A 26,199-nucleotide genomic window follows, 5' to 3' on the forward strand; every position below is an offset into this window, starting at 1 on the left:
CTCTTTGTAAGTCTCCAGGTTTCTGCTCCGTAGGTAAGTACCGGTAAGATGCAGCTGTTATCTACCTTCCTCTTGAGGGATAGTGGTAGATTACCATTCATGATTTGATAATGCTTGCCGAATGAGCCCCAACCCATCCTTATTCTTCTAGTTATTTCACTCTCATGGTTCGGCTCCGCGGTTACTACCTGTCCTAAGTAGACGTACTCCTTTACAACTTCCAGTTGCGGTTCCATACTGGATGCCATTACCATTTGTTCAACAGCGACATACTGTGCCTATTTTCTCAGCAAATGCAATGGGAATCGTCAAGAACGTTTTGTAGGAGAAATTGTAGCAAGGAAGGTGATTTGCAGCATGAGCTCAGTTTCAATAGGGAGCGCAATAAAAACAGAGGGGACCGAGCACGAAACGCTTTCTTCCATTTCTGTTTTTATTGCGCTCGCTACTGAAATTTAAAGCGCGCTCTATACCAACAAATTCAATCGTACACCCTTCTGCATTTGCAGTACCTGACTTCACTTTGCTTCATCCAGAGAAATAGATGAAAAAAGCCACATTTATTACCTTTGTTGTAAATACACTAACCTAGATAAAGATTATAACGAACAGCACGAACCACGTGTACTTTTAGAAAGACGTGTGGACAGCCGAAAAAAAAAAAGTTGTAGTAACCCCTTTTTCCATACATCACATCACTGCTAGTATTTACACTCTACAAGTTTCTTTTTTTTGTGGCGTATAGTTTACTGTCTATTTCCTCATATATTATTATTAAAAAAAGAACTTAGGCAGCTTCGCCCCAGAGTTGCCAAGAATGAAGGAACAACGCAACTGGGCGACCACCCTTGCTTCTCTATATCTTTATTTTTCTCTCTTCCACTATTTCTTTCTCTCTCTTTCGTACAAATTGGCGCAGCGGGAGAGCGCGCCGGACGCACGTGTAGTTTCGCATGTTCTCTGTACCGAACGTGCCAAACTATATACTCATCAAAGGGGTGAAACGACGCGGTCACCCAACTATTTGCGGTTTTCAGTGAAATATAGAAGTAGAAGGTCTATTATGCTTATACAGCCGCTGTAAAATAATCACTGTGAAAATGACTGTAAATGATATTTCAGGGCAAAATGAGCTCTAGAAGTCACCGGCTACAAACCCCGCCCACCGCCGGCAACCGCCATTTTGCCATGGCGTGTGTGCTGCATGCAACGGAGCCGTCGTCTTCTACCAAAGTTTCTTCCTTTCTCTCTCTCTCTCTCTAGTTTCGCTACCCATTTCTTTCTTTCTCTCTCATTATCTTTCTGTCTCGCTCTCTGTTCTCTCTCTTTCTTTTTTTGTGTCTGTTTCTTTCTCTCTTTTTCTGTCTGGCTTAATTTCTACCCTTTTTCTCATTCCTTGCTTCATTTCTTTCTATTTTTATCATTTTCTTTATGTATTTTTATTTTTTCTTTCCTTCTCTCTCTCTCTGTGCTTGTTCTCTCGCAATCCGAGTTAATGCATCCCACAAGGTACCAATTAATCGGCGCAACGGGAGAGCGCGCGCCGGGCCACGTGTTCAAGGAGCGAAGAGGGCGAATAGAGCGCGCGGCGGTCATGATATTGCGTTGCGCATTAAACATGAAAATTGTACATAACATGAAAATCATGACATGCATGTCATGAACGCCATGATTTACATGCCACGGTCTTGGCGCTCTCGTGGCCGTTTCGTTAATTTAACATACATGCAGAAACTGGTATGGCGAGACAAGAGCGTATGACGAACATAGCTGACTGGTCGTAACGTGTAAATCGTGACATGCATGTCATGCACAGCATGATTTACATGACACGGTATTGGGGCGCTCGCGGCTGTTTCATTAAATGAATATATATCAAAATTGGTATGGCGTGACGTTTCTTTATGACGAACACAAATGGCAGGTTGTAACATAAAAAGTCATGATATGCATGTCATGTACGGCATGACTTACATGCAACGCTCATGATGCGCTCGAGGCCGTTTCGCTAGCTTGATATATACCAAAATTGGTAATGCGCGACGTGATTGTGTGACGAACATAGATGAGAAGTCGTAACATATACAACTCATTAACTGCATGCCATTAAATGTATTGGAATTTTTCGCCCAGCTTCCTTGCTTCTAAAGTTAGCTAATCAAAGTGCCTAATTAGGCAATCAAAAAGAAAGCAAGAAATAGTGTGACTAACTCCATGCAATAGTCGTCAACATGCATTTGGTCGCGTTGTCATAGAGTGCGTCGGCATACTTTTAAACTCTGGCTAGAGATAGATGGGGCACCCGGTATACCATGCAGAATATACGTTTAATTAGCATGGTATACATACCAAAATGTACATGCATGTATGCATGCATGACAAACATGCGATAGTGAACAACATATCATGATATGAATGCCTTCATTGCCCTCAAGGACAAACAATGCGATGCATGCAGCTCCTTGCTAACTGACTCGCATTACATCGATTCCCACTGTGCATGGGATCTGCCTTTTTTCAAGCCAGATATTTGGTCAGACGAATATACTTTGTCTCACGCCTTGTTTAATATACCTATACTATTCCTGTGCACATTGCAACGCTGTTGCGGCAATATCATGTAGCTCTCGCACCATATAGCCGAACAAGACCAAAGCTCACACGTTAACTACGTGGGCACACAACGCAGGCTGTGCATGTCCCTCTCGCGTCACATGACCACTGGGAGACCTGATGGAGCCTCGGAAAAATGATGTGTCTCTATTTTGATTCGCGCAGACATTTCCTTTCAGTGGGCTGCTGGAACTTTCAAGATGTTCTCCAGCATCGGAGGTCTGCGGTCGCTCTTCCGATGATAAGTTATAGGTATAAATTTATTATATTACATTTATTACTGTGATTGCAAAATAAAATTTGTGATATAAAATGATAACGAATGCACTTAATAAAGCGCACCAAGCTCACCCCGAATAAAAACAGCGTTATTTCCGAGATAGAATATTAGCAACATATGTGTATGCACAGCGTATGTGGAACAACCTTGAACTGAGCAACGACCAATCCCGGCGCGACCTGAGCGCACCACCCCAAACCCAGGCCCAACCCTAAGCCCGGAGCTTCAGACCCGAGCCCGGCTCGGGCCCGCTGTGAAAGTACTTTACCCGGCCCTGTCCGGCTTCGAGTTTTCGGGTAGGCCCGAGGCCGTGCAGTGCTCTACTCCCTTACAAAAATGGGTTTAGACAATCTATAGACTGTCTAAACGTATTTTTAGACAGTCTAAATACATTCGACTGTCTGAATACATTTTTGTAAGGGCTGCAGCTATCCATGACCAGGCAGCGGCGGCCTCCCGTAATTGAATTGGAAATAGGCGAAAGGAATCATACCTGACGAAAAAATTCAGCAGGGACCTACTGGAACGTTACAGTAAAATTGCATTGTCGCACCACAAATGGCGCGGTTTCCCAGAATATTAAAAATGTTACAATGCGGCTCCATGTGTTTCCAATGGGCGGTGTTCGCGGTGATTATAACCTCCTCATTCCCAAGAATGCAATAATGAAAAAGAACTTTTGTGAAACTGTTTTATTTGGCTTCATGCCCATGGAAACAAACAAAGAAAAATTGCGATCCCGAAATATTAAGCAGTTGTATCAAAATTTGATGGTACCCATTTGGGTACTCTGGGTCTCAACGAGCGTGAAATGTGAGGAAGCAGTGGCGGTTCTACGAACTTAGAAATACATCGTACTTCAAGTATGTCGCTGTTGATTTGCGAACGCATGCTGGGTGGCGGCACTTCATTTGAGATGTGAGCTTTTCATGCTGCGGGAAGTGTCCAACCTGGTTGTGCCGCAACTCATCTGGTGGAACTGGAATTATCTTGATCCGCTTCACAACGCTCGGTGACGGCTGCTCATCGGTCTTTGAACTGAGGCTTGATCTTACCCCCTGTTCAGTGTCAACTTTGAGGAGCACATTCGCTATGTTGGATTTGAAATCCAGAAGATTTGGTCAGTCTGTCTGTCTGTGTAGAGCCAGAGGCTTTTCACAGTCTCTCTGGTATTCAAATCCAGCTGTTGCAGCAAGCAAGATAAAATAAATGTGCAGAAACTCGTAGTGTCCATTTGCGCGTTCGGAGGGAAATTCTGTAGTACGAGATGCAGCGATCAGTTAGGTCCACTCCATTCATGTTTGTGTTGTACTTGCTCACCACGTGAGGCTGCGTGACTAGTCAGGTACTGGTTAGCCAGTGATGTCAAGTACAGGTAGCTACTAGTAGTCAGCTAGTGATGTCAGGTACTAGTAGCTATACTGGTACCAGTGGCGTAGCAGAAATTTGTTGTTCTTTTTTTTTGGGGGGGGGGGGGGGTGCACACCCTTGATGCGTCATGAAGTCCGGGCAGACAAGTGTGGTCAGGTGTCATTTTGTGCTCCGTATCCCATAGGAGAAAAAAAAGTTCGGCGAAGGTTGGGGGTGGGCACGGACCCGGTGTGCCACCCCCTCGCTACGCCACTGACTGGTACTAGTAGTCAAATACTAGTACTAGCGTGAATAGTCAGCTAGTCCGGTACGTAGCTCAAAAGCGTTAGAAACACAACTGAGGCCCACAGTACCCAAATGGGTATCCTGAACTTTGAAATCTGTATGACTGCGTGCAACAAAACCATTAGACCGAAATGACTTCTAATATGTTGTTTCGGGCGTCTATAGTTCAAGGAATGTACTATAGATGGTGTCGTTTAACCTACTACTAAGATTGAACGCTTTTATTTACGACGAGGACGCAGCCGAGCGCTCGTGCAGCGCGCAGTCATCTTTGGAAAAAACAACAGTCGTCTTTAGGAAAAACAACATATGTCAATAGTGGCAAGGCGAATTTGAACACGCGAAGTCCGAATTGTCGCGATCTGTAGCCTTTCTAACAACGGTACCCATTTGGGTACTCCAGGACCGAGGAGGTTAATGCAACTTGATTGTTGTTATTATTATTATTATTATTATTATTATTATTATTATTATTATTATTATTATTATTATTATTATTATTATTATTATTATTATTATTATTATTATTGTTATTATTATTATTATTGTTGTTGTTGTTGTTATTATTATTCAAAACCCGAAAGGCCTTCATTACGAGGTATTATGGTGGAGGGGCGCACCAGATGCAGGGTGTCGGAACGAAATGTTTTTCGTTTCGGTTTTAGTTTCGTTCCACCGCAAAAAGTTCCGTTCCGTTTTTGTTCCGGATCGAAAAAAAAGCGTTCCGTAACGGTTCGTAACGTTTTTTTTTTTTTTGTATGCGAAAATTCGAAGTAAAGGTAATCATAAAAAACATTGGATTTGTGATGTAGTTACTTGCCCTCCTCTTAATAAAGTGGGACAAGGGTAAAACACGTTCTTCAGAAGAGTGGAAGTAACTCTACCACGAATTCCTACCAACTAGCACAAACCAGCATTAATTTCAAAGTCACAGTATTTATTTTCTCAAAAGACAAATTCGCATTTTTTTAGTGGGCTCAATTCTTTTTGTCAAGGGTGTGAGCACGATCTCAGAAGCAGCACGTCATTGAGTGTACTCTCTGATGTGCGAGACCGCTGTTCTGATAGAAAGATAGCCAGGCCTGCGCGGAATACGCAGCACAGTCACAGCGAAAGCTGGAAGAGCGGACTTTGTACAGCCCATTGTAGAGTCTCTTGGGGCAGCTAATACAAGTACACATGCAAGGTACCCACTACGCCTTAAATCATCAGAATTTTTCTGAAGTAGCGAAGTTTCCACTACGCCATTTTTCGTCATTCTTCCGAGAATCGTGGTACCCGCTACACATCTGTAAGGCATTATGAGCACCTTGTGCTGTGGCTGATGATGATGAAGTATTATGGCTGGGCACTTTGCAGTGGGTGGGAAGCAGTGTTGCGGAATGGGCGCCTCCATTCCATTCCAATTCCATTCCGGGAAATTCCTCGGAATGAAAAAACTTTGCCCATTCGTACACTGGGAATGGCTGGGCAGCTCAATTCCTTCCTGCAATTCTTCAACGTAGGAAAGGAATCTTGATAGTTTATCGAGTGAAGAATGAACGTCCCTTAAAGCTGATGTCATCTGATGCATTAAGAACTGCAAAAGTACGCAAAACACGTTACCAAGGTCGAGGAATAGTAGCTTGGTGATATATCTCGTGCAGTGCAACCACCCTACTAATTCCCATAGGTGCAGTTCTCCCGATACCTGTAGTATTTGCATGATCAGCTTGTTCGAACGAATGGTGGTGTTTTAATATCGTTTAAGCTTAAATGCGCTAATGCTAAAATGACGACATAGCGTATTTTTTTGCTGACAAAAGTAGTATTCAAGAAGGCTAAGCAGTTTTGCCACGCGTCTGGAGCGGTCGGAAATATGGAGAAAACTAAGATTTGGTTAATGGGCAAGAAAACCCTCTAGATCTGCAGGTATTACTTGGAACAGTGCACCGCTCGAGCACCTTGTGCCTTTGCATCGAATACGGAATGCTGGACCGCACTGCTCGTCAGCACTCACGCTTGTCAAGCGCGCCTCGCAAGCATGGATGGGGTGAGGAGGACTTTCTGTGTTCGCCTGTGCGCAGGTATGCAATGTCTTCCTTGTCGCAAATGTTATTTACGTGTGTCAGGTACTAAAATGCTCGTGAAATAAAGATCAGGCTGTGCATAGAGTATTCGCCACTTTCGTGTGGGGGTACCAATGGGAACCAACGCGCAGAAATAATTTGTTTTCTCCCTTCTGTATCTGCTGGGATAGTGCATTTGTTTGTACACTAACTTATGCCTCGGTTTGTAGTAGGCGCGTTGCTTAAAAGCGTACCGTGCTTGTAATTAGCCAAGTCATTTTAAAGATACTGCTTTATTGTTAATTTCGAGGCTCTGACTAATGTTTGAAGTTTGAAAAACAGGAAGTAGACGAAAACGTGCTCTATTTTCGGAAAAAGGCGTAATTCTATTCCCATTCCATTCCGTGCAAAAGGCGCTTAATTCCATTCTTATTCCATTCCTTCAAGCGTTGTCCACATTCTATTCTGGGATCGGGAAAATGTGGAATGATTCCGGAGTCATTCCAATTTTGGTGGGGCAACTCCGCAAGACTGGTGGGAAGCATTAAAGCAGGGCTTAAAGTCTCCCTTCAATGGAGGGTGGGCCTTCAGAGGGCGGCGGCCTATATACATACATACACACATACATACAGCCCCTCCTTAAGAAATGGAGGGGAGCCGGGCGCCCCCCGAGCTCCCTCTGACTTTAAGTCTTGCATTAAAAGGACACACTCTTCGCGCTATTAGCGTTGCCTGATGACTGGATGTTATTTTCCTCTTCTGCCACGCTACATTACATATGTTAACGCGATTCCTTGCCCGACATGACGCGTGTATAGTGTGTTTTTGTGAAGGAGTTACAAGCGCCAGCGTGGCACTCTGGTGGAAGACCCGACCGCCACGCAGAGGGCATGGGTTAAAATCCCATCCGATCCTAGAACTTTGTTTCTCATTTATTTTTTCTTATGTCACGCGATAGCGGTCACGGACACCGGCGGCGGCGGACGACTATGGTGCCAAAGTCAGCTGTTGTGATCTCATAACAGCTTTCGCTGTAACAAGCTTCAGCGCCCACAATGCCCTCTCCACATTGGCCTGCGTGACAGGCGCGCGAAAGTCAACTTGCGTTAATATGAACATCTCTGGTTGCCACTGTTTTCGTTTTTCGCACAATTTCAACATATCTTTGCTTTGGAATTCCTGCCTGAGGTACGCGCTAATACTGTATCCTGAGATATGCATAACTGCTCACGTTGCATGAGCTCAGTTGTTCCGGATGGCGAAGTTTTCTTGTGAACCGAAAAACGATTGAAAAAATTTCGGTTTCACTCCGGAACGAAATAATAGATAAAGTTTCGGTTACGTTTTCGTTCCGGTCAAAAATATCGTTTTTTTCGTTTTTAGTTTTCGGTTTTCGTTCAGTTCCGACACCCTGACCAGATGTGGTAAATATTATGGCATCGTGCCAACAAAAGAAAGGACAAAATAAATATAGAGGGAAACAGTTAACGCACAGAATACGTTTATGAACAAAGCTCGCAGACTCGTACTTCCCTCCTCCTTTTTCACCCCCTCACTTCCCTTTCCTACCCCTTTGACATACTAAACTACTATACAAGGCTATGCTTTGCTCTGCTGGCTTGCCTGGATAGCCGAGTGGTTTCGACGCTCGCCATTGGATCGGGGGGACGCGGGTTTGAGTCCCGCCTCTCCAAGAATTTCTCTCTTTCTCTCTCTCTCTTTGTCGCTTTCTTTCGTTCTCTCTGTACTCGTTCCTTCGCCCATCGAAGTTGTTGCATCCTACGGCGGACAGATAGACGCACGCGTGTTCTGGGATCGAAACAGAAGACGACGAAGAAGAGGAAGGAGAGAGCGCGTTCAGGTTCATGATGATGATACTGTTTTATCTACGACACAGGGCAAACCTCGACCATAACTGCTCTGCTGTAATATAAGTCGCGGTGGCTGAAATAATTCATCATGAAATGAAGGATATCAATGAAACCGCAATTGTCTGGAAAAACTGATGTTTGATTTCAGCCCACGATGAACGGTGTACCTATAAATGCCATAGAAGAACACTGCAATGTTCATGTCAATTTGTGCATTTAGCCTCCCACAGATATTTTAATGGACACACGTTTAATGAGCTGCTTATAAATGTCACTATTGCTCCCTGTAGTATTGTTTTATTAATGAACACATCTCATAGTTGTATGTAAGTCCATAGAAAACTTTCTGTGCGGATTCTGTGCGCGGTAATCTATGTGACCACCCTGTATGTATTGGACTCTGCCGTTAGACTCTGTTCATTCTTTATACGTCATATATCGCATATGTACGTAATGCTTCTGATTATTTTTTCTTTCTCATTGTTTTTTATTTGTTCAAGTTTTTCTCTTTCTGTGTGTTCCTTCGATACTACTATAATGTTGATGGGATATCCGGCTCTAACGTAGCCTACGCTCACATGTTTTTTCGTACATAAGTAAAAAAGGAGGAAGATAACTGTTTCCATTTGCCTCAGGTGCTTGAAGCGCTCAGCAAGTCACACCTGAAAATAAACAAGAAAAGTCGACTTTTCCACAGAAAGTTGTCGTTTCTTGGCAGAGTCCTGAACAGCTTCACGAAGACGAAAAATAATCAGGAGAGTGCAGAAGCTTTACTATACGTTCACTCATTGCCTGCATTCTCAGCACTGGCAGGACACTTTAAGGACGTTCATTAAGGACTTTGCAGCAGATGTGCCCGGATGAAACTCTCCTTCGCGTGGAGCAACGAATGCGACCGCGCATATCAAGGATCGATGCATGGCGTATCTTCAGAGCCAGTCCTGATATGATGCCGATCTCGTCAAACCTTTCGATTTCTGCACTGATGCGCCCCATATATTGTGATACCAGCGAGATTCAACCTAAGAACGAAGTCGCCAGCTAAAGGTCATTGGTTATTGCTCACGCAGCTTTTCAAATACTGAAGTAAACTACACAACTTCGGAAAAAAGGGGGGTGTTATCAGTGGCACAACCATGATGCTGCTTCACAAGTTACTTGTAGGACCATCGCTTCAAGCTTTTTACGGGTAATCAAGGTTTAACATTCCTCCTGAGCCTTGCACAACACAAGGAAAGTGTGACTAGAAGGATTAGTAAAATTCAACAGTTCGCGTTTGATGCCAGCCATCACAGACCCGGTGTGAAGCTACCCGATGCGGACGCAGTGTCAAGGTTTTGCATACCGCGAATGAACGAGCATAGCAAAGGCATACGCGGTAAGTGTATGGGAGGAAACTGAACGATTGGAATTGACCGACGGAACCCAACAAGGTTTATCGGTCAACCATCAGCTCGTAATGGTCACGTTCTGCATGGCGCAAGCTGGCTGTAGTTTCTCATACATTCTAGCACTGAGTAAGTAAGAAATGCTGGGACTAACACATTCGTTCACTTGAGACATAGGGCACTTTCGAAGGCCATTTTATTCGGTAAGACACGCGGCCTCGTAGGATAAGCACAAGGCCTATTGACAGCGCTATCACTGGGATTTTTTCTAGGTGATGGGAGGGGGAGACGAGTTTGCAGTAGCGTGCCATTTTTCGTCGATATACGACAAAAGCAGTCATGAACAGCACCGTCCGACTGTTTGCGCCCACCCTGACCGCATGCTTTCTGCCCCCTATGGAGTTGCCAGTGGGAGGGCACCAATGCTTCTACCCGTGCCCCCTTTTCCCATGATCACTACAGGCCATCCCCTTGAAAGCGAACAGCGCGTATCGCTGGCCCGAAGACGAGCTCTACCGCTCGATGACCGACACCTGCGGCGGCTCCGCGGAAACGCGATCAATGGTCATCGCCGGGCGGAAATTACTGCCTTTCCGGCGCGAGGCCAGGTATATGCGCCCCCTGAAAGGATGGGCACGAACACGGCTTCTCGATCGGGTCGCGACAGCGGAAGTGCATTAGCCGCGCCGGCAGGTGGCCTCCGGGAAGCCCGACTCGGAAGGCGACAGCTCCGCGGCTGCTTAGTCAGGCGCGCCTCGGCACGTGCCCCTGGCCATGTCACCGACGACGCCACGCTGCTTCCCCGCACGGCACCGCTTCTCACCCCGCTGGGCACAGATCAACTACTAAGGCAGTCGGGAAACAGTCGAGCACTTTCCCCTCCACCTTTCTTTCTTCTTGCTTTACGCAGTATTGTGTAACCGCATAGAACTTATTCCTCAGGCTCTAGCGGTTTTTTTTTTTCGTTTTTTTTAGCGGCCAGTATTCAGATTTTCTCGGATATGGCAGTGTGATACCTCGCGGGGTCGGGGTTTTTGGATGGACCCACCGAATGGGAGTCAAGTTTGCCGACCGCAGCGGTGGTGATGGGGTATATAGCGTACGCCTCCAATGCAGGAGGTAGTGGGTTCGATTCCCAGTGCAGCCTTGCACCCACCGGTTTTCCTAAAGGGGAAAGAGGTACGCCGACCCGGTGGTATGGGTGCTCACCTCGAGAAGGTGCCTTTCCATTCCGCTCTCTTATATGCTTCACTCCCTTTCCCTCAACGCTGCGCCGTGCTCCCGGGTGTCCAAAATTAGCGTCTTTCTTACTCTCAAATCACTAGTAGGTTTGCGGTGCGTTGAAACACCATCTTTCTTCCTTTATTTGAAAAAAAGTTTCAGTCAGTCAATCATGGCATGAAATACCACTGTATCTCGTTCAGGTGCCAGTTAATCCCATTTGCTGAAAATTTAGTTCCAGCCCGCTTTTCTAGTGGATCTTCAAAATTGTGAAAAGTGTACAACTGCCAGGGTAGACAAAAATTTCTCAACATTATTTGTGAGTTTTGTCAAATTTGCAGGAGGTGGAATCCACGCGATAACTGCCTGTAGAAGAATGAAATATATAAGAAAAAACTATAAACCATTTCACGCATATCGAACTTGTAAAGAGCACATAACCCACCACATGAAAAATATGCCTGATGTACGAAGGAAAGATGACTTTTAAGGGCTCGTTTTTATTTGTTAGACACAATATTAATGAGAACTAACAGACAGTAATGCCAAGGAAAGTGGGAACTTTCCTTGGCATTATTGTCTGTTAGTTCTCATTAATATTATGGCTGATGTACGACATTCTAAAAAAACAGATGATAGAAACGAACGCTGTATGCGAGGTAATGCGAGATCTGTTTTAGACTTATCATTCGCTAGCTCGAACCTTCTTATCTCCTCTTTGGCTGTGGTTGATACTGCAACTAATAGTGACCACTGCCCAATAGTGATTGACATTAATTATGCCTTGGTCCCACTGGCTTATCAGACTCACACTTTTGTAGACTATTCAAAATTAAAAAAAAAAAACTTTACAGTCAGCTTTGTATTCATCGTATTGTGTATTCATCGTATTTTGGCGCCATTGCCTCAACAAAATTTCCTCAAACTCGGTATGTTAACTATATGGCCCTCTCAGAGGACAGTGTACTTCATTTTTACCGTTAAGGAACTACGTAGGCCCTAGTAGGCGCCGTCAAAATATGTGACGTCACGGCGAATGGTGCGGGAACTTCAAGGTGGCGCCGCCCACACTTTCTTTTTGCGCGATTTATCGCTTAAGCGAGAAGACGTAAGCGATTTCTCGCTTACGTCTTCTCGCAGCAAGCGTGGTGTTTTTGGTATCGTGTGAGAGTAGTTTGCTAATACGAGAAAAATCGTTTTGCTCTTTAGTGTCCCTTTAAATACTCAGATAAACACATGCGAGCATGAACGCCCGAACGACACCCAGCGCGCGCGGACGCCGTCTATACGTCGAGATCAGACATGTCGTATGCTTGAATTACCGTACATAGCTGCCACAGTGACGTACACTCACTCAATTCTGTTATAGCGTCATCGCAGATGTTGGCAAACCACGAAAATAGCAAACGCAAACGAAGGAAAAGAGTGCACGGCGGCGGCCACAACAACGCGCACCGTCGAAAGTCGAGCTTTTTCGCCTCACCGGCGAGGCGTGTCCAACTTAAGTTACTAAAGCGTACGTGCTGGAAGCATCGTACTATACCTGCATGCACCTCAAACGTCTTTAAGCCAACAAAAAACATTATATATAGTGCGTCTAAGCGTTCTGTACAAAGACTTTTTTTTTCATGTTCCCACGCGCGGAAGCACGCTGCACACTCAAGGTCGACGGAAATGTTATTATGAAGTAGACTAAAGCGCATCTCAAAACGACATCTTGCACCTTCAGCAGTGCAGACACAATGTGCAATCAGCAAACAATGACCCTTGATAATTTTATGGGAGCTTCTACAACAATGCGCATAACGGTGTCAACTCGTTAACTGACAGCTTTAGTTGGGCATCCGCAACAGCCCCGCAGACGCAGGATGCTGTTGGAAATGGCTGGCAGATTACTTCCGCAGAGCTGCTGCAGACGCCCAGCTAAAGCTGTATAATTAGTACCTACGAAAGCAGTACACTCACCGTTAACAGGCGCACGTTGTCCGTGTCCGCAGCTTCATGATTATTCCGCCCTCCAAGCGTCACTTCTAGTACGGAGCCTGGCGACAACGCCACCGAAGATGCGCATGTTTGCTCGAACACAAAACTTCAACAAGACACGCAACCAACGCAACCACGCAACGCATTCCAATAGACCGAGGAGACTGAGAGAGCAGGCGGAGGCGGCGAGCCACCGCGCCACAACGGTGCCGAACGGCAAACGTGCGATATGTATGGCGTATACGACGGCGCCTTCATCACGGAAGCCAATGGAAACGCGCTTCAGGAGAGTCCAGTGTAGTAGTAGATTAGACCCTAGAAGCTGTGGCTCATACCCACACTGGGGGAATGGCCAAGAACCGGTTAGTGACTCCTGCCGAAATGCTAACTCTCTTTTTCTTCTTCTACCTTCCAAAAGGGGTCAAATGGACATCCTAGGACAGTCACGGTGCCGTGACCATCTTTTGAATGAATGAATGAATGAATGAATGAATGAATGAATGAATGAATGAATGAATGAATAAACTTTATTTAAAATCCGGCAGTTTCCTTCGGGTGATCAGAAGAGAAGATTAACCCCTATCCCGTCCCACCCTCCGTCGATGATGATGACCCTCTTTTGACTCTTTTTTTTTTCTTAGAGTTTGTGATAGTAAGTTTACATGTTTAGAAGTAATGCAGAGGTTACGTTTAAGAAACCCCAAGGTTATATTAATAGATGGTGTGGTGTTATAGCCTGTAAGTTACCTTGAAATCAATAACTAAATATGCTAGCAGCAATTTAGGTAATCGTGATGGTAATTCCTAGATGCTTGAGTCCACACTGTCGATCGGGACGTTATTATTTGTGAAAGGAAAATGAAGGTGTTCACGGCTGCGAGAAATTAACATTGATTTACATTCAGCAGAGTTTAGGACCATTAACCATTGATCACGCCACTATTTGACGCGTTTCAGGTCATTCTGTCGTAAAACATGGTCATGATGCTGTTAGTGATAGATTTGTAGATAATGCAATGGTAAGCAAACATTCCAATCTAGAAGAAAATTTTGTGCGATGGTAGATTGTTTGTGTATGTTAGGAACAGGAGGGGACCTAAAACTGAACCTTGGAGGACGCCTGGTGTTGCGGGAGGAAATGATGTGTGCTGTTTGAATGATGGACTGTGTTCGATTTCTGAGAAATTCTTTTATCCGTGTCAGGACGTTAGGGTGCAAGTTTAACTGAGAATGTTCTCTGCCTTCCAACTTATATACAACATTACTCACCGATTACTCAATGTCGCAGCACATGTCAACGTCTGCGATACGTTTTATGCGACAATATTGGCATCACTGTTTTAGCTTTCCACGAACTTTCGGAGTGCACACTTGTGCACAAACTGCCTGAAGGGCACATTAAAGTCTACACACAGTGCTTTGTGCTTGGCTCCAATTCTCCCTTTGTTCACCGTGCATTTTAGAACATTAGCTGAAAGACACTCGTTTGCGTGCAGGTGATGTCGGAGAGACAGGCCGGTACCCAGGAAACAAGGGCGCAGCTGACAACACCAACAAAAGTCGTCGGGCGGCTAGCGATTAGTGAACCCATAGGAAAGAGATTGTTCCCTACCCATCCCACGCGCATTGGTAACAGCGTCAACAGGGACACCACACCGGATCTCACGATGGTCAAGCGAGCCTCCTTAACAGAATGGCACAATACCGGTCAAACCTTCGGTAGTGATCACTGTAATCTGCAAACGCTCATCGCAGCCGGTCCACGAAAACGGGTAGGGCGAACGCTCAGTATCACGGACTGGGATGCTTTCCGGGCCTGCAGGGCAGCACGTCCCCAGAAGGGTGTGCACCCGACCTCGAGACTCGGACCAGCGACCTCCTTGCTGATGCTGAGGCGGCGACTAAATGGGTGTCGGATGGTGGTGCAGGCGCCCAAAAGCTTGACAGTAAATAACTACACATGTTGGAGGCTCAGAAAACGTTACAAGACCCAAAAACTGAATCGCACGCTCCACAAACGAATCGGGATTCTTAACACGGACATTGAGAAGTACGCGCTGCAGCTAACCAATCAGCAATGGAATGCCGTATGCAACGGCATGCAGCGGCAATCCAATATCCCCAAGACCTGGAACATTCTGCGGCACCTGCTAGACGGGCGAACCAGTAAAACTACTCAACAACGCAATATACAGAAATTCCTACATCAAACGCAGGCCACCGACAAGCAGCTCCTGAGTAACCTTGTCGACAAGTACCTTGGTGACCAGGTGGCACAAGCGCAGATGCCCAACACAGGTCAGGATAACGCCTCCTTTGACGCCCCTATCACCCTGGCGGAAGTGCAGGCAACGGTACGCAATCTGCGACCCAACTCAGCGACGATCGCATCACCAGTCGGATCCTACAAAATGCAACATATCAACATCGTCTGGGAGTCGGGCTCCTTGCCTGCGCCGTGGAAACACGGCATGATAGTCTTCATCCCTAAACCAGGCTGTTAAGGATTTCCCGTAGCCTCCCGCGGGGCCCCCAACCAACAGTAGCCTCCCGCTGGGTCCCCAAAGACGAAACATCTCATCGTTGGGACACAAGTCCGTTTTCTACAGGGTCGTAAAGCGTCTCTCACAGCCCCCCACCGCAGGCCCGCAGTCCTTCCCTCCTGTCAACGTAACTGTACACCACACCGCCCTCTCAGGCACGGCAGAAACCGCGCGACGGGGTTGTGGGGCTTTCCTGGAAAGGCATCTGGACTGCGCACGTGGTGTTCAACAAGTGAAAATGGAAGCAAACCAGGAGAAATACCACGAGGGTGAGAGAGTGGCCGGTGCGGGCGAACTTCGAAGACGAGGCAGAGACTTTCGAGCGACGAACGAAGAACCACGTCTCAAGACAGTTGTAAATTCTGTAAATAAACTTCTTGTTCTAATTGTAATCGAAGCTTTCGTAACATTTTGGTGCCGAAACCCGGGAAGCTCTACGGAAACAAGAAGTTCAACGAGAACAGATGCAACTGTACTGATCGAAGATGGAGCGTCTACAAACAAAGAGGAGCTTGGCGCGCGTCGACCTGCAGAAGCTGAGCGATGAGCTTATGCTGCTGAAGACAACCGATGACCTGGAACCAGAGCACGAGGACCGCATCGCGGAAATAAGAGCTGAATTGGAGGTCATCGCCAAAGATCTGAAGCATCAAGACGCGCTCATCGACCCGCATGTCAGCGACGACGACTTCGCCGAGGAGTGCGCAGGCGTGCGGAAGTACCAGGCGCTCATTACACGTAAGCGGACCCGTCTTGAGCGCTTGCAACGAAAGAGCCTGTCTGGTGGAGCTACGGTGAACGGAAGTACAACGGCCTTATCGTCCACCAGCAGCGCAAGCCCCCTCAAGCTACCGAAACTGGAGCTTCAAAAGTTCAATGGAGATCGAATTGGATGGCAGCCGTTTTGGGAGCAATTCCGACAGGCTGTCCATGAAAACTGCACCCTTTCGAACATCGAGCGATTCTTATACCTGCGTGCGGTGCTGACGGGCAAGGCGGCTGCAGCGGTGAGTGACATCCAGGCCAGTGAACAGAACTACGACTACGCCATAAAGACTCTGAAGGAGCGTTTCGGCCGACAGGACGTGCTCGTGCAGGAGCACCTCACGCAGCTGTTGAATCTGCAGACAGTTAAACGGCTGGATGACGTTAACGCGCTCCGTCGGCTACACGACAACGTCCAGAGAAACGTCGCTGGGCTGAAGAATTTGGGTGTTCAACCGGACACATATGGTGCGATGCTGTGTGCGGTTTTGTTTCGTGTGCTGCCCACCGAGTGGGCTGTTGAGTTCCACAAGACCCACGCAACGGACAAGGATGTGCTCGACAGCTCGACTCTAGATGCGATTCTTGGCTCGCTTCGCCTGGAACTGGACAGCCGTGAAAGGGCCCACGCAGGCAACACACAAGCTCCACATGAGCCGGCTAAGAGTCGCCCTCCGAAAGATCAGCATCCAGATTACATCAAAGGAAAGGGTTCTGCCGCCAGCCTTAAAGTGAGTGTGCAACACGAGAATGAAAAGTGCCCCTTTTGTGATTCTCCCTCACATGACGCGGCTGAATGCACTGCTCCCATACCGATAAAGGAAAAGAAGATGAGGCTACGGAACGCAGGGAGGTGCTACCGTTGCGCGAAAAGAGGGCATATGACGAAAGCGTGCAGAAATTGGACAATCCGGTGCGCGAAATGTGGTCGTCGCCACATTACCCCCCTCTGCGACCCTCCCGTGCAATCCTCTGACCCGAAGACCGCTGCGGAGCTCCACTCGACGGCTTCGCTGAGCAACAGCAGCAAGAATTCGGTTCTGCTGCAAACGGCGCAAGTATGGGTCGACGGTCCCTGCCGAAAGCGCCGGCGCGCTTTCTATTTGATGGGGGTAGCCAGCGCTCATTCGTCACCGAGAGCCTCTCTCGAGAACTGAACCTGGAGGTGATCGGTGACGAAGAGGTGACTATCTATCCGTTCGGTGGGGCTGCTAACGTCATGAAGAGCAAGCGACGCCTAGTTCGAGTGTGGCTTCGGAGCCAGTACAGCCGCAAGGAGCATTGCGTTGAGGCGCTCGAGATCGAGGAGATCTGCTCCGACAAACTGGTACTACCAAGCGACGTGCATCACCTCCCCGGAGTGGCTGATCTACAGTTGGCAGACGTGGCGATATCACCGACCCGCGGTGACCGCAGGGACATTGGGATACTCATTGGAGCCGACAACTATTGGCGTATAGTGAGCGGTGAAGTGCGAGCTGTTGAGGGAGCGCTGGTCGCGCTGAACACTGACTTTGGTTGGACTCTGCAGGGCCCAATTCCACAGGCGGCCTCGACCGTGTGTTGCTCGACGGTGGCCGTCCTACGCACCGGGGTGGTGGAGCCGGCGTCCAGCCTTTCCAACGAGCTGCGAGCCTCCTGGGAATTAGAGAGCCTCGGCATCTCGACGAAGGACGGCCCATCGGGAGACGACGAACACGTGAGGCACGATTTTCATTCATTGAGCTTTGTCAACGGCCGCTACGAGTCAAGCCTCCCTTGGAAGCCATTAGATCGACCTTGCGTAGTTGCTGACGTTCCCGCAGAAATCATCCACGAAAAGCGAAGGTTGACCAAGACGGCAGTGGGTAGTGTCTCCGCGACTGCCCCCCCACTTCTCATAGACATCGAGCGCTTCAGCGACTTGAATCGTTTGTTACGAGTGACATCTTGGGTGCGTCGGTTCACGCATAACTGCAAACACGGCGCCCAGAAGCGAAATGGCGCGCTCGGTGCTGAAGAAATTCGGGAAGCGCGGGATCTTCTGACCCGACAGGTGCAGAGAGAAGCGTTCGGTGACGCACGGAGCAACGTTGAGTCAAACAGCCGCCTCAAACAACAGCCAGACCTCAAAAGTTTGGAACTGTTCATCGATGACAGCGGATTGTTGCGGCTAAAGGGGCGTTTGCAGAAATCGAATTTGGCCTATGAAACGGCGCACCCCATCGTCCTGCCCGCATCACATCACTTCGTGGAGCTCCTGATACGGAACGAACACCGGCGGCTGCTGCATGCTGGCTGTTTGGACACATTGACGCAGTTAAGAGAGACATTTTGGATCGTTCCAGCTCGACAGGCAGTAAAGAAGGTGTTGAACCGTTGTTTTGTGTGCAAGAAGATGAGCAGCAAGGCTGCAACGCAGCCTGTCGCGCCACTACCTAGAGACAGGGTATCTGAAGCGGCACCTTTCATGGTATCGGGCCTCGACTTCGCCGGACCAGTGCTCACGAAAACGGATGGCAAGATACAGAAGTCCTACATCTTGCTACTCACAGGCGCTGTCACCAGAGCGATCCATTTGGAAACAGTGACCGACCTGTCCACGGGGTCCTTCCTTTTGGCTTTTCGCCGCTTTGTGGCGCGGCGCGGACTCTGCCGCACCATCTATTCTGACAATGCTAAAACCTTCCACCGTGCGGCAGGTGAGCTGAAAAAGCTGTGGAAAGCGGCACGCGACCAAGAAGCGCTCGACTATTTGTCTCAGCAGGGAATCGAGTGGAAATTCAATGTGGAAAGAGCCCCCTGGTGGGGAGGTTTTTGGGAGAGAATGGTGCGCTCTACGAAGACCTCATTGAAGAAAGTGCTTGGGTGCAGCTACGTAACGTTTGAGGAACTCTGCACTATCCTGGCGGACATTGAGGCGGTGATAAATTCACGCCCGTTAACCCGCGTTTCCAGTGGCGAGGACGAAGCGGAGCCGCTGACACCAGCCCATTTTCTCATAGGAAGACGCTTGACCTCCCTGCCGACTCGCGGAGAACAACCGACTGCTTCTAACGCCAACGAACTAGCGCGTCGGTGGAAGTATCGCCAGAAATTATCTGATCTACTATGGAAGCGCTGGCGAGCATGAGTACTTGTGCTCTTTACGATCACATCACCACGCCACGCCGGCAGCAGCAAGTGACTTGCAGGTCAGCGACCTGGTGTTGCTACATGATGACTTTCACCCACGTCATACGTGGAAGGTTGGCAGGATTATTGAAGTTTTTCCGGGACGCGATGGTCGCACCCGCGCCTGCATGATACGCCTGCCTGGGGGAAAGAACGTACGACGGCCTGTTCAACTTATTCATCTCTTAGAGGCTCGAGGTCAATGAGCTACGCTCATTGGGCGGGGAGTATGTTAAGGATTTCCCGTAGCCTCCCGCGGGGCCCCCAACCAACAGTAGCCTCCCGCTGGGTCCCCAAAGACGAAACATCTCAGCGTTGGGACACAAGTCCGTTTTCTACAGGGTCGTAAAGCGTCTCTCACAGCCCCCCACCGCAGGCCCGCAGTCCTTCCCTCCTGTCAACGTAACTGTACACCACACCGCCCTCTCAGGCACGGCAGAAACCGCGCGACGGGGTTGTGGGGCTTTCCTGGAAAGGCATCTGGAATGCGCACGTGGCGTTCAACAAGTGAAAATGGAAGCAAACCAGGAGAAATACCACGAGGGTGAGAGAGTGGCCGGTGCGGGCAAACTTCGAAGACGAGGCAGAGACTTTCGAGCGACGAACGAAGAACCACGTCTTAAGACAGTTGTAAATTCTGTAAATAAACTTCTTGTTCTAATTGTAATCGAAGCTTTCGTAACACAGGCAAACCTTTACATTTCGACAACCTCCGCCCCATATCTCTCACTTCATGCGTGGGAAAAGTCCTGGAGCATGTCATTCTCGCTCGGCTTACTGAATACATGGATAAGGAAGACAAGTTTCCACACATCATGATAGGCTTCCGCCCACGGCTGTCCACACAGGATGTCATGGTTCAACTTCAGCATCAAGTACTCGATACCCGACAGGGACCTAAACTGGACACAAGGTCTATACTTGGCCTACACATTACTAAAGTATTCGATAACGTCGCACACCGTGCAGTTCTCGAGGTACTCTCAGAACTAAACGCTGGTGCAAAGACCTATCGCTACATTAAAGATTTCCTCTCCAACCGCACTACCACATTAACAATAAGGGGAGTCCAGTCGGAGGTTATCAAGCTGGGAAGCAAGGGCACACCACAAGGGTCCGTGCTCTCTCCGATGCTTTTCAACATCGCCCTTATGGGGCTTCCAGCGCAGCTGTCTGCTATACCACGCCTAAATCACTGCCTATACGCGGACGGTATTACCCTCTGGACTGCTGGAGGCAGTGACGGCGAAATTGAAGAGACCCTGCGAGAAGCAATCAACGCGATGGTCAAGTATGTCGAGCCACGAGGACTTCCATGTTCGTCGAGCAAGTCCGAATGACTAATCCTACGCCCCGCAGCGCATCGTCGAACGAGTCAGGAGAGCACGCATCCCATCATGCTCGAGGTCAAAGGACATTCCATACAGTGCGTGCCTAGCCTGCGAGTCTTGGAGCTCCGCATACAGCAGAACCGTAAGAACACAGACACTATCGAATGCCTCAAGACCCACGCTACTCAAATAGGAAGGCTCATCGTCCGCATCACCAACAAGCACATGGGAATGAAAGAGGACAACCTTTTACGCGGTTGGTTCATTTAATCTGGGCTCCGGGCCATTCGGGCCTTGCCGGGAACGAAGCTGCTCACGACGCTGTCCGAAAAATCGTCCACCGGGCGCGTCACCCGTCATCAGAGCAGCTACCCTCCCGACGAACCCAGCGGGCTGAGGACGAAGAAGTCGAGTCCTGGTGCGGCCACGCGAAAGAAAGAATGGTCACGTACGGTGAAATTGTCATGCATTACCGTAGGGCAAGGTTGAAGTACCCACCCCCTGACAAGTCGCTAAATAAGCACCAGTCGACAACATGGCGATTATTACAGACACGAACATTCCCTACACCCACACTGTACAGTCGCATATACCCGGACGTTTACACACCACAATGCAAAGCTTGCGGGATGGCTCGCGCCAACCTCGACCACATTATCTGGGCATGTCCCGCAGCGACACACACCATCAAACACGATAACCATGCCCGAGCAATGGGAGGCTATGCTGCTCAGCGCGTGCCCGGATGACCAACTCTGGGTAGTCCGGCTGTCCGAAGACGCCGCCAAGACCCAAAGTCTGGCCGCCGCCTGAGGAAGGTGGGCTCCGGTAGGGCTAGTCTCCCGGCCCCCGCCTCCCTTGACCCCAGCAAGGCCAAAAATAAAGTAATCTCTCTCTCTCTCTCTCTATCTCGCTTTATATGGTTGCTGCGCAACCGCCACGGTTCTAAGTGCACGCTCCCTGTAATGGCGTTTCTGCATCACACATATACACTGAATAATATGACTTTAAAGAAAGTTGAAGAATATAAATATTTAGGTATTTTTATAACGTCAGATTTAAGATGGAATAGGCACATTTCGCATATTAAGAATAAGGCAATAGGTTCACTGAGTTTTCTTCGCAGTAATTTCAGTCAGTTACCGGAAAAATTGAGAGCAGTTGTATTTTACTTATGTCCGCAGTATACTTGATTACGGTTGTATTTGTTGGACTCCGCACATAGCTGTTCTCACGGAGCAGCTTGAAAATGTGCAGAATAAGGCGGCAAGGTTTGTACTCAGCGATTATAGTAGAAAGTTAAGCATGACGGAAAGTAAACGTAAATTATCGTGGCAGGTGACATCTTTTAGCCGTGAAAGTGTACCAACTAGGCCAACAAACAGTCTTGTTAAAACATATCGTGGCAGGCACTGCAAGACCGGCTGAAAAACCTTAGACTGAAATTTTTTCACGCTGTTTAGCATTCCAAAACTGGCATTGAGCGAGCAGGATACATCAAATTGTCCACTTACGTGTCGTCGAGACGCGACCATGCACTGAAGGTCCGCGAGTTTCCTTTCGGAGGTGACGTCTTCAGGTATTCTTTTTTTTTTTTTCACGAGCCATAAGAGAATGGAATGCTATACCGCCTGACATTGTGAACATTTTGGACAACGTTGTGTTTTACTGCGTTTTGTGTGTGTGATCACTTCGTTTCTTTCTGACTGTAACCCCCTTGCTGTAATGCCCATTGGGGCGATGCAGGTATGTAATAAATAAATAAGTAAATAAATAAATAAATAAATAAATAAATAAATAAATAAATAGTAGCGACTCCGACCACCGTGCCACATAAAGCCAACCCGCATTGCAGCGAGACCGCGCGGAGGAGCCCACCTCGCTGTCGATATACACAGCCAAAATACACTGAGCAGAAATATCCACAGTCGCTGCATATAATTCTATGGCGCAAGAGCAATGCACGCATATAAGCTTTCTCCGTGTACCACTGTTCCACGTTTATTCCCATTTCCCCTTCCCACAGCGCAGGGTAGCTTTCCTGATCGACATCCCTGCCTATTGCCTCCAACCCCTACAACTTATTATTTAACCTGCGGCAAGAAATTTTATCTTGCAATATGTTGTCATGTCTAAAGAAGAGAAATAGCAGAACTGCTGGACTAGAAGAAGAATAGGACGAAGACGAAGAAGATAACGAAGAGAGCGCGTGTCGGTTCGTGAAGATGGCAGTTTTTCTACGCCACACGGCAAACTATATACTTGTTATACTGTACTATACATGGCTATGCTTTCTCTCTTTCTTGCGTATGTTGCTTTATATCTCTTTCTCTCCCTCTATATTTCTTTCTCAGTCTATGTTTTTGTCTCTCTTTCTTCACTTTCCTCTTTCTTTTTCTTTCTTTGTATGTCTTTGCTTCTCTCTCTCTCTCTCTGTAGTCGGCCTCTCGGCTTCTATCTTTTTCTCTGTTTGTTTCCTTTCTTTCTCTCTCTCTGTACTCGTTCTCCCGTCCTCCTTTCCCTCCTCCCAACCTCACATCTCTCCTCCTCACCCTCACTTTCCTTTACAACCACCTTGCCGTACTACACTGTATAAGGCTACGCTGTACAAGCGTGCCTGGATAGCTGAGTGCTTAGAACGCTCGCATTCGGATCGTGGATACGCGAGTTCGAATTTCGTCTCGGCTAAAAAAGAATTATTTTATCTCTGTCGCCCATGAAGTTATTGATCCCTCTCCAGAAGAATGGGCGCACGTCTTCCGGTAGCGAAGCAGAAGAGGAAGGCGATGAAGAAGATTGGGCGTGTCGGTTCATGATGATGATGATTTTCTATCTACGACGCACGGCCAACCTCGATCTTAACGGCTCTGCTGTAAAATATTTTATTACGAAGGTAGAGGCAACAACGAAATGTACTTGCGAATGTTTGTTGGCTTAATCTCTGACCTTGCTATAGCACCTGCAGTCGGTAGTGCGCTTGTTTCAGAGTCTACAATGTTCTAATCCGGCACAAAACATTTAACCTTTGTTTACTTAGACGCCACAAATACTGCCGCAGACGACGCTATGGTCGGTCCGACTGAACTAATACAGGATTTATCGCTCGTATAAAAAAGCCTGGAGACCGCCAGTTTAGGCTGAGCGTTCTGTCCCTGAGTAAAATGTGGATGGGTTACGCCGTAACAGACTGACTGGCAGTTGCTACCAAAGTCGATGAGCACGCCATAAAGAAAAAAACACAATGCGTCTTGCAGGGAAAAAATGAGGCCTAAAGCCACATGCCCTGCATGCAGTTCGCGCACAACACACAGAAGAGTCAGTGAACACGGCGCGATAGCAGCGCGTACTGTAAGCCCCTCGGATGACCCTTGGCCTCGGGGTGAGGACACCGCGGAGTCAATGTGCAAACACTGCAGCCCATGCGCCAACTGACATGATAACGCTCTATCCGGAGCACAAGCGTCCTATATTTCTTTATTTTTTTCATCTCTCTCTCTCTCTTTACACGGGTCGAAATAAAGTCGTCACGTTGACGTCGCCTCCGTTTAAGCCCTTTCTTGTCTGCGGCCTGGAAAGGCGCCGCGCGCGGACATTCCTGGGTCCGTTGGGCTTCGACAGCGGTGCTTCTCGTCCCCGCACTCTTCCCATTCAAAAAAGGGGGGGACGCGGCTCGTCGTGGGAACGCCGGGGGCGCGCCCTGAAAAGCGCGGCCGGCGCATCCCGGGGCGGGCGCCCATTGTGCCGAGCCGTGAAGGTTGGCGCCCTTTGAGCGCCGAGGCTGCGCCGGAATCCAATTGAAGATCCATTTCAGCGGGAGGGTCCCCTCCCCCGTTGCGGAGGAAGCCATAATCCGGCCTTTGGCAAAAGGCGGCGGGGAGCTTCGCTTTGATCGCTTCATCAGCGCCCCGCAGAATGAGACACGTCCGCGCGACAATCGCGACGCCGCCGGACAGATGGCGAGCCGTCCCTCTCCTCCGCCTTTTGTCCGCTCACCTGCCCCCGTAATTGACGAGCGTCCCTTTGTGCAGCCTTCCCCGCAACCTCGCGGACCCTGTGCCGGACCGTGGAAGACAAAAGAGGCGCATCACTCTTGTCCCGGCCCGCTGTCCGGACTCGCGGACCCGAGTCCAGATCGAACCGGTTGTCGCCGCGATTATGCGGCCGCGATGGAAGACCTCTGCGACGCCGGGCTGAGAAGGGTCGGGCATGCCACGGCCGGTGGCTGCTGCCGTAGGAGCAGCAGCAGCAGCAGGTGCGTCGCCGTAAATAAGAGCGGCCCGGCGCACGTGCGGCCTCGTAAACGTCGCTTCATTTGCACACTGTTTCTCGCCTGCCAGCGGCACTTTTCTTTCCTCCCGCCTTCGCGCGGCTCGCCGAAACACTCTGCTCGCGCGGCACCCCTGGTTTATCAGTTGGGTGCAGCGGGACTCGAATCGGAAGCGTAACGAGCCTCCCTACGACGTACGCCCGAGAAAAAAAAAAAAAAAAGAAGCATGTGTACACGTACGTGCGACGCCGGCTCCGAAATGTGACATCGCGGCACGGATGTACAACGCGTTCGGAACGGCTTCCTCGGTGCAGAGCGGACTTTGGAGCCTGAGCCGGCTCTTTCTGATTGGGCAAGCTGCTGCTCGTGCTCTCCCGCACTGCACCGAAAGTGGATTCGATGGCGGCCGTTGTTACCGGGGAAGACGTACGGATCGCTTCGAAGGCAGGCGGGGCCCTTCTTCGCCGACCAGGGAAGAAGGGCTTCGAGGAGACGGGGACCGAGAAGGCGCGAATGCGGAAAGAGAGGAGACAAATAAAGCGCGAGGTGGCCGCACGCAGTGTGCTACACACGCATGGCAGGCAGGTAACTCCCGGGTGCCAAAGAAAAGAGATATCTGTTAAAGATGTCTTTTCACGCGGCGGGGACCGTCCGCCGCGACTGCGGACAAGGAAAAAGAATAAAAGAAACTGCCGGGAAGCAGTAGCACTCTCGGGGCGGAAGGGACCCGAGAGCAGAGCCGCGGGACTGGAGTACAAAAGGGACAAAGACGAGATGCTACAGGACGTGCCAATGGGACTCTCAGCGGGCGACACAAGTCGCCGCCGCGGAGAAGAAGCGTCGTGGCGGAAGGGCTCTCTCGCCGATGCTTTTCTCTGCGGGTGCAAAAACCATCCCCATGACCGAGTCCCCTTTCACACGGCTCGCAGTTGTCCAGTGCGCACCCCTGCGCCAAGTGGTTCAAGATAACGAGGAATACACAGCTGTCACGGACCAGTCGATAGAGAAGTATTCGTGCACTCGGGCCCGGCGGAAGCGCCCTTGCCCACTGCGAGTCAGAAATCATGGCGGCAGGCGCGG

Source organism: Rhipicephalus sanguineus, chromosome 4 (assembly GCF_013339695.2).
Source record: "Rhipicephalus sanguineus isolate Rsan-2018 chromosome 4, BIME_Rsan_1.4, whole genome shotgun sequence".
In the NCBI taxonomy this organism is placed as follows: domain Eukaryota; kingdom Metazoa; phylum Arthropoda; class Arachnida; order Ixodida; family Ixodidae; genus Rhipicephalus; species Rhipicephalus sanguineus.